The sequence below is a fragment of the Malania oleifera genome, chromosome 7 (genome assembly GCF_029873635.1).
Source record: "Malania oleifera isolate guangnan ecotype guangnan chromosome 7, ASM2987363v1, whole genome shotgun sequence".
Lineage (NCBI taxonomy): Eukaryota > Viridiplantae > Streptophyta > Magnoliopsida > Santalales > Ximeniaceae > Malania > Malania oleifera.
This window is the reverse complement of record NC_080423.1, coordinates 55,806,013-55,823,461: the sequence shown is the minus strand read 5'-3', so window position 1 is coordinate 55,823,461 and position 17,449 is coordinate 55,806,013.

Genomic DNA, 17,449 nt, shown 5'->3' with positions numbered 1-17,449 from the left:
ATCTCAGTCTCACTCTCTATTTCCCTTACTTTTTTATTTTCAGTACATATACAATTGCGTGGATGCTTTAAATATCTGAATTATATACACCATGAATTAGATATTAAATAAACTTAAAGCTTAATTTGCTTTTGGGATTGTGGAAACTGAAAGGGAGTAGGCTAGTAGATCAATCTTTTGCGGAAACTGTAAAGTAGTTCGTTGATTGATTCAACAACCCAAGACTCTTTAACTTAAAGTTTATTTAAAGTTCTAAGTATTTGGAAAAAGTGATTGGATGTCGTATTGAATATCAAATTGAGAGACAAATTTCATATATACAGGGCTTGATTCATATTGATATACCCAGGGCTGACAACAAAAGCTATATTGTGATTTAATGGTTTAAAAGTTTGATATTGAGTGGATTGTGTTTATATTCCAAAGAGTATTGAATCTTACAAATCTAATAGTGCTGTAAGATTACTTATACTTGGAAAATCAATTGATTATTTGGTTTGAACATTGTGGTTGATTGGATAATTTGATTGATTAGTTGATTACTTATTTCATTGAGTAATAGTATTGTGGATTAAAAGAACTAAGTTCTTGTGTGATTGGTAAATAAAAAAAAAAAAAAAAACAAGTCAAGAATTATTTAAAAGAATTAAATAGTAGTCTTCAAAGAAATTTTTAAAGTCCAATTCACCCCCCCTTCTTGGGACTACACCTTACTTTTCACTATTGAATATTTATAGCTGATGCATGTTAAGAAGATCATTTGCATGGCAATTAAAAGATAAATGTAAGCCTTTTTATGCTAAATGATCATGATTTGAAATCCTTTGCATGCTAGTTGGACTTTATGAATATCTTTATAATGCACGTTGTGTAATTGAATAGGTTGGTGAATGTTAAATTCTAAGCGTTATATGTTAAATTGAAACATGCACAATTATAGTTCCTTGAATTCTCCTATGATGCTCTTCATCGTATACACATCCTCTAACTCTAGGAAAATCTAGTTCATGGACGCCATTTGGTCAAAATCTTTTGGTAATATACTTTCACTCGGGACCTAAATGATAAAACATCATCCTTGTAATAAAACGTCTCATATTATGATGACGGTCCATAGACTAAGGAAATTGCATGACTTAGGAGGAGTTCTCATTTTGCACATTCTCATTGTGTATGTTGAGTTGTGCCATCCTTATATTGAACCCCTATTGCATAATCTTGAGTATAGCCTCGATTAGCTATCATGTTTTAAAATCAAAATGCAATATATCATGCTTGTGCATTAAACGATAAACATTTGTTGCACCCTAAAGTCTTAAGAAGGATGAATATAGGATAAATGATCTTAAATGAACATCATCCTTGAACTAAAAATGCAAGTAATCATGTATACAATTATACAAGGGAGCTTAAGCCCATCCTTAAGAAAAAATTATAGATCGCCTGCCGCATGGACTCATATGCTTCGCATTACTTATTGTTTTTGTTGTTTAGTCCAAAGGCTATTCTAAGTGCCTTGAACATCGTATCCTATTCTTTAAGGATTCATATTTTAATATGGATTGTTCCTAGCATGTATAAACACCTTGCATGACTTACATGTTAGAATTTTGGTGTATGTGTGTTTCATAAATAAGGTTTGTTGGCTGGACAAAAATGCCTTAATTAATATCCAGTAAAGTTTTTCTAAGGACCCAAAATCATTGCTTATACTACTTTAATGAACTTTCACAATTAGTATCAGTATGAGTGATTAATCTTATCTAAGCTAGTTTTTAAATCAAAAAGGGATATTTTGTAAAAAAAAAAAAAAAAATCCACTTCTTATGTTCTCCCTACTCTAAGCTTAGGTCAGAAGTTTCTTGTGGCATGTACGTTTAGAATAATGATTTTTTTTCTGCCCACACTAAACCTTAAGTAAAAATAGTTTAGTGTATCTAAGTACGTATTCAAATTGAAAGGGGGAGCTCTTGTAATTAAATTTTTATATCTTTTTGCTCACCCACATGTTTGCCTTAGATATGTTTTGAGATTAATATGGCATGTTCTAAAGTGTGATAACTTTATGGAATATCTTAAGTGAAAATTTGTTGCTTGGCCATAGTGTCTTTGGTTTTACCATATGATCTAGTAATTATATTGTCATATCTTTAGGATCTATATGGTTGATTTTTCTGGTTATGCTTTGAAATGTTCTTAAATGCTTACCAAAAAAACTTAGCTTGCTTGACCTTTATGTTAAAGTTTCCTTTTCAGCAATCATAATCCCCAGATGCTTATTGATAATATCAAAGGGGGAGTTTTTCTTTAAAAATAAAATTTTCTTTGGCAAGAATTGAACTTGTATAGGCTATATCTTATTTCTTGCATGTGTGCTTAAATGAATTCATGACATGCACAATTTGATATCTAAAGTTCTTTTGTGTCATGAAATTTTTTTAAATTTAAGGGCTTTGGAATTTAAATGGGCTTCTTATCAAAGAAGTTATTTTTAGCCCTCTTTCTATTGACAAAATGGGGAGATGTTTTTTAGCAAAATTATTTTCCTTCACATTTGATATCTCCCTGCCCTTTTGCTTTTAACAAAATGGAAAATGATAAATATGTTTAATTGAATATCTCTTAAGAAAGTTTTAAACATAAATTGCACATTTGAACCGAACTGATCTTAAATGTTCAACTTGAAAGGTTATGAAGTCTTCATGTTTATATATGAGTTGTATTGAACATTCTTTTTAAATTATGCATATTATAAGGGGGAGCCTTTTTAAGCTAACCTAATTTTCCTCCTATGTTTGTCATCATAAAAAAGGGGGAGATTGTTGACTTTTTGAGTCCAGTCCCTATTTTGATAATGAAAAACGACAGTGTCTCATTTGTGTGTCAAATGTATAAACAGGTTCATTTTTCTAAGCATGTATAACAAATGAGAAATGGAAGCTGTAAATGTACATAAAAACTCACACCAACCAACATATTCCATGGGAAATAAGAAGCAGAAGACTTCAACATTTTATTCATTTTTCAAGTTGTAATAGTAATTAGGTTTCTATGTGCATGCATATCATATGATTAAATTGACGCTCACAAAATGACCTTAGATTGACCATAGGAACCCCAACCTTCATAAAAACTGTTGGAATTGGTGTATTCCCAAGAGGGGGTGAATTGGAATTTTAAACTTTTCTCCTAGGTTAAGTGAGAAGTCAATATGATTTGGTAACCTATGGTCTTTCTATACAATCCCAAATGTGCAGATAATATAAGAAACGTAAATTAAATCATGTGCTTCATTCAAACTATAACATACATGTGTAGAAATGTAAATTGCGGAAATGTAAAGAACACACACGAAATGTTATCGGGGTTCAGCCAATTGTGCCTATGTCCCTGCCTCTAACTCGCAAGACCGAGGATTCCACTAAAGGCTCACTTAATGAGTGGAGCAGCACCGATTATACTTAGGTCAATTCAAGGGGTTGATCTCAACCAACACACCTTACCAGGATGGCGCACCTAGCTTTCCTACCTGGATCGAAGGCAGTTTGGGACTATTCGACAGGGCTAGTCTCCCTCTCTTTAGGCCTGTGCCTAGAATACAACAGATTTGAAATACAATTTTTGTGTACAAGGAAATGTTTCTTACATAAGCTGATATGTGCTAATATAATATATCACATACACTACTAAATGATATAATGAAGTAAGCTCAATGTGGTCTTAGATGTCTACTCTCAAATATTTATACAAGCTTTGTAATCAGTGCGTGAGAGTGCAAATAATGCAATCTTTGTATCACACAATATATATTCAATCACAATGCTCAAACAATAGCAACACTTTAGATATCTCAACGAATAGTTTTTCTTAACGTATAATGTAACAACCCGAAGAATAATGGTATTTAAATAATAAAAATAAAGGAAAATGGAAATAGGAATAGAAGGAGGGATGGTTTTTCATTGACGACATTGCATTTTGGATGGGATAATCCTAAGAAATTTTCTAAGCCTCGTCGACGAAGTTCCGTATCGTCGATGAGAATATACCGAGAAAGTATTCTTGGAAGTTTGAAATTCATTGATGAACTTTCTACAGGACTCGTTGACGAGGTGACGTGGCTCATCGACGAATCCCACGGTATAAATAGGCCTAAAATCCATTTTTGGCCGAAATTTTCTGTGCAGAACCTCTCTCTCTCTCATCCTTCGGTTCTCCACCCTTCTCTATTTGATTTCGAGTTGAATTTCTGCTGGTTCAAGGATCTGAAGCCACCACGACGCTCCTGAGAAAGTTCTCTACAAGTCTGCCGAGGCGGATCATCAGTGGGGTTGAGTTGGAAACCATCCCAAATCTAGGGTAAGGCTTTCTACTCAATATTGGTCTATTTAACAGTTGTAGAAAGCATAGTATGCGTAGAAATACCAAACTTTAGTTCTAGGAAATGTCGTTTTCAGGGTGTTGAGGGGGGAACCCTACGGGTGTAGGAGTATCTCTCTTAGGGGATTTTCAAGACTCATGTAAGGGGATAAACTAAGCTAGTTATTTTATGAAAATGTATTATATTATTACAGCATCTAATTTCTAGAAAATAAATATATTTATATATGATTTATATTTGGGAAATACAATTGAATATGATGGTATGTTAAATATACGAAAAAAAAAAACATGTTTCGTGTGGCATGAGTTGAAATTAATATGAAATATTGTTTTCTAGGAATATGATGAAGATGTGGATTTTTTTAATGGAAAACGAGCTTACGGGTCGATATTTTTATATGTTTGCCGGCGTACGGGCCATGCTATGAATATGATTTGCCGGCGTACGGGCCAAGCTATGTGTATGATTTGCCGGCGAACGGACCGAGCTATGAATATGATTTTTTGGCATACGGTCTGAGCAATTAATATGATTTGCCAGCGTACGGGCTGAGTTATGGATATGATTTGCTGGCGTACGGGCCGAGCTATGGTAAAATGTGAAATACCGGCGTACGGGCCGATGATTTTCAGGATATATGTAAATATGCAAAATGATATGATTGATTTGAAAATTAATGATATGAAATATCCATGTATCACAGTTTCAGTATATGTTATATGATATCAGAACCTGGTTGGCTTGGTCTAGGCTAACATTTGCACGGTATCGTTGCTATATGTCCATGGTCATTATGATCATGATATTTGTGTTAACGTCACTGTACGGAGTGGTGTGAGATTGGATGTTCGATGTGGTTTTAAGAAGTGTGTGAGCGCCCCTAGTGTACGGACCAGGTCTAGTAGACCCATTAGACTTACAGACTGTACTTTTGACTTGGCAGTAGTCGGCCAACCATTGTCAAGTCCTGCCTTCGGGCCACACAACCCAGTTATGTTGGGGTAATACATGACAACAGCTAGCTAACCTACTAGGAATGTTTTTGTATTACTATTTATATGAGATGAATTATGCTATGGAAGCCATTATGTTTTGTCATGTTTTGATTATACATGTTTTCCAAGAAATGATGTATATACAGTTTTACTGGTTATGTTTATGATTATATGTATATCACAGAAATGCTCATGTTACCACACACTAGTGTTAGTTTATTTCCCTTACTGAGAGGTATCTCACCCCAAAATTTTATAAACATTTCAGGAGCCCCTGATAAGAGAGCGGGTAAACCCCCGCTGATCTAGTACGGTTGATCTGCCCTTCTAGAAGGGTAAGTGTTTTGATAGGGTCGTATATATTTTGTGGGATGACCCTAATATATCTTTTGGGTTGTGTACTGTATGTATATAAATATAGTGGTTGCAGTGACTCTGGTATAGTGATGTATGGTATAATGAGATGTATATGATTGTATGTCTCCTGCTGCTTAGGCTTCCATTGTATGTTCTGATGTATCCCTGGTACCCACAGGTCCAGGTGGATTATAATCTGTGGGGTTTTGTGATTTTGATTTTATTATATTATGAAAAAAAAATGTGGAAATTAAGGAGGTTGGTATCAGAGCCTAGGTTGCTAGGTTCTGTAGACTTTAGAATGCAGTGGAAATAATACTAGAGTATAGGAAATGATTTAAGATTTTGTTCTACAGTCTAGAGATAGGAATTCTATGATAGTTTCTGTAAGATTTACCGTGATCCCAGGAGGGGGGGGGGTGAATTGGTATTTTCAAAATTTAACACCTAGGTATTCCTCCTGACAGCAGTATATTCACAAACCTATGGTCAATCTAGTCCGAGCAATATAAATAGCATAGGAATTAAATGAAGCAATTTAATTAATAGCACATTCACTAGAAGAACAATAAAGTAAGAGTGTCACACAAAAATGTTATCGAGGTTCGGCGAATTGCCTACGTCCCTGCCTTGGCTAACAAGCACAAGGATTATCACTATCACTTGCTCACTTAACCGGGTGGAGCAGCACCTATACAAACCAGGTCAATTAGCATAGGGCTGACCTCAACCTTTACACCAATCCTTACCGAGTTGGATTACCGCCCCCTCAGGCCACACCTGGAATCACTTAAATTTACAATCAAATGGTACAATGAACCAGTGCTTTCACGTAAAGCATATTTGTACCCAAATAATACGCTCAATCATATATGCATCAAAAGCAAGGATATAGTGTTAGCTTAGTGATGCAAGGTTTATTCTATCAATACTCAACACAGTATAGTCAATATGAAGCTTAAGAGTATTCAACCCAATACAATCAATATGATGCTCAAGAATAATCGACACAAGTAATGACTTGGAATCTAAACAAAATATTTCAACAATACATCAATATTCCAAGTATACTATGTAGATAATCAAACTAGTTTCAAAATAATTTTCTTCAATGAAGTGAGCACAAAGCTAATTTGAAAGGGTTGCTTGCTTTTTTGAAAAATCTTTGCACACCAAAAGCAAAGCTATTGGATACTTGCAATGAAGTGCAAATATCCTAACCTTTATAGGTTTAGTCCCACACGAGATTTATGAAAGGGAAATCCATGGGATAAACCTAAACTATACTCCCAACAAAATAAATCTCAAGTACACAAAAACAATGGGAGTAATAGCGTTTAGCAACAAATAAACAAACACAAATAAAGCTCTCACAAGCTCGGATTTGATCAGAGGATGGAAGTTTAAGAGTATTAAGGCAAAAATTTGATTTTCAAGAAAGAGAGAATTTTTGCTAATGACTTTGCTAATCATCTCCTAATCATGCAAATGAAGGCCTATTTATAGGCTTGTAAAAATTTATAGCCATTTGGGACACAATGGGAATAATTAAGAAAGTCCCAAACAATTAAAATTCACTTAGCCTATATAAACTTAGTTTTACCGCGGTTAAACTATTTTTAACCGGCCGAGGTTCGGGTGGCTGAACCAGAGTTCGGTTACCTGATAAGACACAACTCAAAAGATGTTCAAATAAATTTGGTCACCAGTGTCTTAGTTCAGCAACCCGAATCAAAGTCAGTAGCAAATCTACGTGACTTCGGGTGCCCAGTATACATGTTGGGTGCCTGAACTCTTGAGTTCGATCACCTGAGTTGGTTTTTGAACTGAAATGCTCGGTCGCCCGAGTTGGTAAGATGTCCCTTTCGAAACGTTCGGGTGGTGGAGGGATATGTGAACATTTTTAGTTCGGTCACCCTAGTTCAGGTCAACATGTTGACCTCCATGATTCGGTCGCCCGAGGCAGTTTGAACTGCCAGGGTTCGATCACCCGTCCCCTCTAAGTTTGTTTAGATATATTCAATTTAAGCACAATTATTTCACACTCATATTTTATGCAATGTGTGTATGTGTGTGTGGGGGCCTAAGGTCTTACTATGGTAAAGTTGAGCTTACGCTATATCCTGTGTACATGATGTGTGTGCATGTGATAAGCATACAATCACATCCTAGATTACTATTACAGATCTTATTACATAAATGACTAATATATTACAATGTAAATTTCAAAACTTCACGGTCTTCTTGTTTCTTCAAGTGCCATCAAGGAAGTTTGATTTGAACCTGCACAAGCACTTGACAAACATCAAATATCAACATTTGTCATTATCAAAACCAGGTGTGACCTATAAGGTCAACAGTTTCTGTGTTTTTCTTGGGATGAAAATTTCAAGAAAACCATAGTAAGCTATTGTCGGGTTGTGTTCCTAGAATGTAGGACTGGGGATTAGAAATAAGTCGAGGGTATTGAGATGAAAGGCTAGGTTAAGCGGGTAAATTATAAGGATAGGATTATTGAGTTGCAATTGTTATTTTTTAAGATTGATCCAGGAGGAAGTAGTGCCCATGCAAGTGGCAGTGATCGAGCAGGGCCATCAGGTGCAACTGGGACCGAATCTAATGTGGTATTTCGTAGCATGGCTCAGCAAGTTATGGATGAAATTGCTAGGAGCTCGAGGGAGTAGGGTCGTTCGTCAGTTGGCCATGGGTGCACTATCGATAAATTTACAAAGATGAATCCTGCGGCATTCTCGAGTGGAGTTGATCCTGTAGCCATTAAGAACTGGATGTAGGAGACCGAGAAAGTCTTGGTTGTATTGTAGTGTACTGAGGAACAAAGGGTCCTTTTCGCCACCTATATACTGACAGGAGAGGTCGAGAGGTGGTGGACTGTGGTGAGACTGTTGGAGCAGTAGAGGGTGACTCTGATAGCTATGACATAGGACCGGTTTAAAGAATTGTTCTTCAATAGATATTTTCCAGCTACTGTTAAGGAGGCTAAAGTAGAAGAGTTCCTGAGTCTGAAGTAGGGACAGCTATTCGTCCAGTAGTATACGACGTGTTTCATCGAGCTCTCTCATTTCGCCCCATACATTGTTCTTGATAAAGTGAGGAAGGCGAGGCAATTTGAGAGAGGCTTGAGGCGGAGTATATTCAAGTAGCTAGTGGTGCTGCGGATCCAAGACTTTGCTAAGTTAGTTAATAGGGCAACCTTGGCAAAGATTGGTGAGCGGCTGGATGCAAAGGAGCAAGGACAGAGGAAGAGATCTACATCCACAAGTTATCAACAAGGTCATAGACCGGTTCAATGGAGGAGAGAAAATCATGGTAGAGGGCGGATACAAGAGACTGGAGGATGCGAGGTTCAAGTAGTGTAAGGTCCTTTAGTCTTCCAGACTTGTGGTAGGAGGCACTGGGGAGAGTGTCAAGCTCGTAGTGTGGTAAGCTATCACTGCCGTAGACTGGGGCACATGGTGTGAGACTACTCTACACCACTAGATGCAGTTCTAGCTCCCAAACCATACCAGGGAGGTTATCAGGCACCACGTGGGGGTCAGCAGAGGAATATGGCTCCAACCAGGGTATTTATTTTGACACCGGGTGAGGCTGAGACGGCAGGTGACGTAATGACATGTATGGTTATTATGATTTCTTTTAAAGTTATTACATCGTTTGATTCAGGAGCTACACACTCATTCATGTCTTTGAGGTGTGTTAAATTATGTGGGGCTGAAACACAACCATTAGATGTTGAATTGTTAGTTTCTACACTAACTGGATCTGTAGTAAGATGTGGTAAAATACTCCTGGGTTGTCCAGTTGATATCCAAGGGAAGACTTTGTATGCTGATTTGATAGTGCTAGACATGCACGGGTTTGATGTTATCTTTGGCATGGATTGGCTAGCAGCAAATTTTTCCAGCATAGATTGTCGAGCACAGGAAGTAATATTGAGACCTCTAAGGAAAGCGGAATTCAGGTCTGTAGAATCGCAGGTGCAATCCCCGCCTCAGCTAGTTTCAGCTATCCAGGCCATGAGACTACTACTAAGTGGTTGTCAGGGATTTGTGGTAGTTGTGAAGGAGATTTCAAAGAATGAATTGAAACTTGCTAGCACGCCTGTAGTAATGGAATTTACAGACATTTTCCCAGATGAGTTACCAGGCTTGCCACCTGATCGTGAGGTAGATTTCCTTATTGATCTACTTTCAAGTACAGCGCCGATTTCAAAAGTACCTTACCGAATGGCACCAGCAGAATTGGCAGAATTGAAAGATCAGTTGTAAGATCTGCATGATAAGGGCTTCATACGACCCAGTGTATCTCTGTAGGGAGCTTTAGTTTTATTTGTGAAGAAGAAAGACGAGTCTATGAGGATGTGTATAGAATATAGAGAGATTAATAAAGTGACAATCAAGAACAAATATCCTCTACCCCGTATTAATGATTTGTTTGACCAGTTCTAGGGTACACAGGTGTATTTAAAGATTGACCTCAGATCCGGCTATCATCTGGTTAAAGTGAAAGCAGAAGACGTCTCGAAGATAGCCTTTAGAACCAGGTACAGGCATTACGAGTTTCTTGTTATGCCGTTTGGTTTGACGAATGCTCCTGCGGTATTTATGGACTTGATGAATAGAGTCTTCCACCAATACCTAGACCAATTTGTTGTTGTTTTTTATTGATGATGTACTGGTCTATTCGAGGAGCTATGAGGAGCACGAGACGTACTTGAGGCAAGTTCTACAGACGCTTCGAGAAAAGAAGTTGTACGCCAAGTTCAGTAAATGTGAATTCTGGCTTGAGAAGGTCATGTTCTTGGGGCATGTTGTGTCTGGAGACGGCATTTCTGTGGATCCTAGTAAGGTTGAGGCCATAGTGAATTGGGCTAAAGTGAGGAATGTCTAGGAGATCAGGAGTTTCTTGGGGCTAGCTGGGTCTTACCATCGTTTTGTAGAGGGATTCTCAACATTATCGGGCCTTTGACACGACTGACGAGGAAGAATGTCATATTTGAGTGGGACAATAGTTTTGAGTAGAGTTTTCAAGAGTTGAAGCATAGGCTTCTCCCAACACCAGTATTAGTCATCCCGTCAAGGGGTGAGGGGTATGTTGTTTACAGTGATGCGCCCTTGAAGGGACTTGGCTGTGTATTGATGTAGCATGGCAAGGTAATGGCGTATGCTTCCAGACAGTTGAAAAAATATGAAAAGAACTACCCTACCCATGATCTTGAATTTGCTGCAATTGTACACGCACTGAAGATTTGGAGGCATTACCTATATAGTAAGCCGTGTGAGATCTTTTCCGATCATAAAAGTTTGAAGTACTTTTTCACTCAAAAGGAACTGAATATGAGGTAGAGAAGGTGGTTGGAGCTAATTAAGGATTTCGATTGTACCATCAGTTATCACCTAGGGAAAGCAAACGTGGTAGCTGATGCGTTGAGCAAGAAGTCTAAGGAATCAACGTTGGTGACTATGGAGATCCAGTATCCAATCATGATGGATCTGGAGAGACTCGGCATCGAATTAGTTGAAAGTGGTTCTCAGGCTCACATTACCAGTTTAGTGGTGTAGTCTATTTTGCAAGAGAGAATTAAAGCTGCCCAAAAGGAAGACCCGGAGTTAGCAGAGGTGATAGATAGAGTATGGAGTGGTCAGGGGGAAGAATTCAGTATTACAGATGACGGGACTTTGCGGTTCCATTCCAGATTATGCGTTCTTGCCGATACTGAGATCAGAAAGAATATTTTAGAGGAGGCTCACAGATCTTTGTGTACAGTTCATCCCGGTAGTATGAAGATGTATATGGATCTGCGAGAGTTGTACTGGTGGGGTGGTATGAAGAGAGAGATCGTTGAGTATGTAGCCTAGTGTCTGACGTGCCAGCAGGTAAAGACTGAGCACAAGAAGCTGACAGGGATCATATATCCATGGACTTCGTGTCAGGATCGTCGATGGCGTTACATGGTAAGAATGCCATCTGGGTGATTATTGACCGTTTGACTAAGACCGCCCACTTTTTGCCTATAAAGATCAGCTACTCCCTTAATCGTTTGGCAAAGATTTACATTCAGGAGATAGGTCATTCTCATGGGGTGCTAGTATCGATTATATCAGATCGAGACCCGCGTTTTACGTCACATTTTTGGAGGGGCTTGCAGGAAGCACTAGGGTCTTAGTTATCGTTTATCATGGCATTCCATCCTCAGTCAGATGGGCAGACTGAGAGGATGATACAGACATTAGAGGATATGCTCCAAGCATGTGTATTGGATTTTGGGGGTAGTTGGACTCAGTTCATGTCGTTGGTGGAATTTCCCTATAATAACAGTTATCAGAACAATATTTCCATGGCACCGTTTAAGGCTTTATACGGTAGGAGATGTCGTTCTCCTTTATTTTTGGATGAAGTGGGTGAGTGGCGAGTAGTGGGGCCAGCGCTTGTTCAGCAAGTGTGTGATAAGGTTCGGTTTATCAGAGATAGAATCAGTGCAGCTCAAAGCCGACAAAAAAGTTATGCCAATAATTGCCAAAGGAATCTGGAATTTGATGTGGGTAATCATGTGTTTTAAAGATAGTTCCGTTGAAAGGGGTTATGAGGTTCGGGTAGAAGGATAAACTTAGCCCTAGGTTCATCGGTCTGTTTGAGATTTTAGAGAAAGTGGGACCTGTTGCCTACAGGCTAGCTTTGCCACCTGTGTTGTCCAGGATCCATGACATATTCCATGTTGCTATGTTGAGGAAATACGTCTCAGATCCTTCTCATATCATCAATTATGGTGAATTACAACTCAATGATTTACTGGTGTATGAGGAGGTGCCTGTACAAATTCTAGATAGAAAAGTACAGGAGTTATGTAACAAGGAGAATCCTCAGGTAAAATTTTTGTGGAGGAATCATATTGTTGAAGAGACTTCTTGGGAATTCGAGGAGCAGATGAAGTAGAGGTATCCACATTTATTCCAATAAGTCTAATTAGGTAAAATGTAAGTAGTTAGATAGTATTTCTTTTGCAGGTATATGTAAAGGTTAATTAGTAAATGGTATTTTAGTTTTGGGGGAAGTTTTATTTTGTATATGTAATCACCCAGGACTCGGAATGTAACCATGGTATTCCTCCGCCATAAGTGAGGGTAAGTAATAAAATAAGCAGACCTTTTCTCTGTTAAGGGATGATGAGTTACATGAATAGTAAATTTTGAGGATGAAATTTTATAAGGAGGGGAGAATGTAACAACCCTAAGAATAATGGTATTTAAATGATAAAAAAAAGGGAAACAAAAATAAGAACAGAAGAAGGTAGCCGACTTTGTCGATGAACACTTCGCGTTCATCGATGATGTTGCATTTTGGATGGGATAATCCTAAGAAATATTCCAGGCCTCGTCGACGAACACGGGGGTTTCATCGACGAGGGTTCCTTAGGACCTTGTCGACGAAGTTCCGTCTTGTCAATGAGAAGATACCAAGAGAGGATTTTTGGAAGTCTAAAATTCGTCGACAAGGGTTGAGGTTCGTCGACGAACTTTCTACAAGACTCGTTGACGAGGTGACATGACTCGTCATCAAATCCCGTAGTATAAATAGGCCTAAAATCCATTTTTTGTTTGAAATTTTATGCACAGAACCTCTCTCTCTCTCTCTCTCTCTCTCATCCTTCGGTTCTCCACCCTTCTCTCTTCGATTTTAGGCTGAATTTCCTCTGGTTCGAGGATCTGAAGCCGCCACAATGCTCCTGGAAAAGTTCTCTCCAAGTCTTCCGGGGCAGATCGTCGATGGGGCCGAGTTGGAAACCATCCCAAATCCAAGGTAAGGCTTTTTACTCAATGTTTGCCTATTTGACAATTGTAGAAAGCGTAGTATGCGTAGAAATACTGAACTTCAGTTCTAGGAAATGTCGTTTTCAGGGTGTTGAGCGGGGAAACTTGCAGGTGCAAGAGTATCTCTCTTAGGGGCTTTTCAGGACTCAGGTAAGGGGATAAACAAAGCTAGTTATTTTATGAAAATAAATTATATTATTACAACATCTGATTTTTGGGACATAAATATATTTATATATGATTTATATTTGGGAAATACTGTTGAAAATGATGGTATGTTAAATATACGAAAAAAAAACCTGTTTCGTGTGGCATGAGTTGAAATTAATATGAAATATTGTTTTTTGGGAATATGATGAAGATATGGATTTTTATAATGGAAAATCGGCTTACGGGCTAAGATTTTTATATATTTGCCGGCGTTCGGGCCATGCTATGAATAAGATTTGCCGGCGTACGGGCCGGGCTATATGTATGATTTGCCAGCATACAGGCCAAGGTATGAATATGATTTACTGGCGTACAGGCCGAGCTATGGATATGATTTGCCAACGTACAGGCTGCGTTATGGATATGATTTGCTGGCGTATGGGCCGAGCTATGGTAAAATGTGAAATACCGGTGTACAGGCTAATGATTTTCATGATATACGTAAATATGTAAAATTATATGATTGATTTGAAAATTAATGATATGAAATATCCATGTATCACAGTTTCAGTATATCTTATATGATATTAGAACCTAGTTGGCTTGGTCTAGGCTAGCACTTGCACGGTACCGCTGCTATGTGTCCATGGTCATCATGATCATGATATTTGTGTTAACGCCGTTGTATGGAGTGGTGTGAGATTGGATGGTCGATGTGGTTTTTAAAAGTGTGTGAGCGCCCCTGGTGTATGGACCAGGTCTAGCAGACCCATCAGACTTACAAACTATACTTTTGACTTGGCAGTGGTTGGTCAACCTTTGTCAAATCCTGCCTTCAGGCCACACAACCCAATCTTGTGGGGGTAATACATGACAACAGCCAGTTAACCTACAAGGAATGTTTTTGTATTACTATTTATATGAGATGAATTATGCTATGTAAACCATTATGTTCTACCATGTTTTGATTATACATGTTTTCTCAGAAATGATCTATATACAGTTTTATTGGTTATGTTTATGATTATATGTATATCACAGAAGTACTCATGTTGCAACGCACTAGTGTTAGTTTATTTCCCTTACAGAGAGGTGTCTCACTCGAAAATTTTATAAACAATTCAGAAGCCCCTGATAAGAGAGCGGGTAAAGCCCCGCTGATCTAGTACGGTTGATCTGCCCTTCTAGAAGGGTAAGTGTTTTGATAAGGTCGGATATATTTTGTGGGATGGCCTTAATATATCTTTTGGGTTGTGTACTGTGTGTATATAAATACAGTGGTTGTAGTAACTCCGGTATTGTGATGTATGGTATAATGAGATGTATATGACTGTATGTTTCCTGCTACTTAGGCTTCCGTTATATATTCTGATGTATCCCTGATACCCACGGGTCCAGGTGGATTATGATCTGCTAGGTTTTGTGATATTGATTTTATTATATTATGGAAAAAAATGTGAAAATTAAGCAGGTGTTCACATATAAAGCTTAAGAGATGTATAGATTGTGTTTGCAGAAAGGATTTGATCTTTGTGTTCAACAAATAATATTACTCAAGGAATATTGCAACAATGATCATTAGCACAAAAACAAATATCTCTTCAAAGATTTTTCTAAAAATGAAACACACGAAATATTTGAAAATGATTTGAAAGTATTTTAGCAACCAAAATCAAGTACGAACTTCTTAAGATATTGCAATGATAATGCAATACTCAGAAACTCAAGTGAAGTTTTCTTAGGAAAGACTTATTAATAATGTCCCCTAAGAAAACTTGAGGTCTTGCTCTCAACCAAAATAATATCAAACAAGCACAAACTTGAGAGAGCAAACCTATAGAGCAAGAACACTCAAATCACACTAACAAAGATATTTGAACAATAAAATCTAGTAAGAATGAGTGTTGGAGGCTCAAAAATGACTACTATATATTTTCGAATTTCAAAGGATTTCTCCTAATTAAGATTGCTAAGTCAATGCTAATTATTCCAAATAAGGGGGTATATATAGACATCCCCAAAAATATAGCCGTTCAGGACACATATGGGATTATTAGGAAAGTTTTAATACAATTTAATTATTTTAATCCTATTTAAAAATATTAACCACGGTAAAAATTTTGGGCCAACTCGAGAGCATTGGTTGACTGAAGGAAGTTCGGTTGACCGAGTTTGTGCAAGTTCAGTTGACCGAGTATCAATTGAACTACAAGTTTGGTCGACCAGGCATGGAGGTTCCAGGGCGATTTTTCTATGTAGTACGGTTCGATCGACCGGCAAGTTTTTGAACTAGCTAGTTCGGTCGACCAAACCATTTAGTTCTCACATGTGGGAACTCGGATGACCATGGGGTTGTTGTGCATTTAGGGCTTGGTCGACCAGATGGTCAATGTGTTGACTCCTAGGGAGTTCGGTCGACCGGGTGAAAATGAACTGGGTAAGTTCGGTCGACCAAGCTGTGGTCAAAGTGTTGACCCAATCTCGATTCGATCGATCGGGAGGATTTTGTACTAGAGAGTAGGATCGACCAAATGTGCATATTTAGTGCATTTTAGTCCTATTTAAGCCTGCAATCACCTTATTCAAATGACCATACATATGTATGCATGTGTGAGTGTCCTAGGGTCGTTTGTAGGTCATTTTTCATTTTGAGCTTACTTATCAAATCATGCGGGTGATGCATATGGTTATTACAATAAAAGCCCTAATTACTATTACAGACCCTTAAAGAATAATGCAATTAAATGCAACATAAATTGGGTCTTCAACTTCAATTCCTTGTGCCATCATATTGATCTGTCAATCAGTATACCTGCACATAACCTCAAACACCCATCAAATACAATAGAAATTTGTCATTATCAAAATTGGGTGTGATCTATAAGGTCAAAAAAAAACTTTCATTTACAAAGTTAAACTTATACCAAAAGGTTTTAAATGGTTTTTTAAGTTAAAAGAAGGCAAAAACCAATTTTTACCGGCCAGTCGATTGAACAATAGAAATGAGCGATTTTCTCAATCTCTTATCTTAAAAAGTGTTCAACATGAAAGTTGTGGGATTTTCTCTTAACTTTTTGTTGATACTAAGAACGTTCGATTTGAAGCCATATAAAAAAAGTTATGGCCAAAACACTAAAAGGTGTTCGTAGTAGACAAACTCCCTTCATGTTTCTTCTATCTCATTGATAGGCGTTTTTCTTAATGCATAACTTTTTATCTTAAAATGTGTTCAACATGAGAGTTGTGGAATTTTCTCTTAGATTTTTGTTCATACCAAAACCATCCAATTTGGAGTTATATAGAAAAATTGATGACCAAAACACTGAAGAGTGTCCCTATAGAAAACCCAAGGCCAGCTAACCAAGTTTCACTCCATCCAACCGAAGCTCACGAATTTCAAGCCCTAGTCGATCAAAGCTTGGCCTTAGTTGACCAACACTCTCAGTAAAGCATCCCAACAGCTATATAACGGTCACAAGGGGTTTTTTCCTACAAATACAAGTCTTAAACACCTTGAAAATGTTTGGAGAATCAATGGAAAGCTTAAAAAAATATTTTTCATTCTCCCCTTTATTTTTAAACACTTCTTGTGCCTTAAAATTCCTATTTCTCCAAATATTTCAATTTGAAAATTCATTTTAGGAGAAAATTTTGTGGGTAATTGAAGGAAGCTTGGAACATATATCCACTCATATATTTTTGCTTCAAATGCTCTTTTTTCTTAAGGAAATTTTATT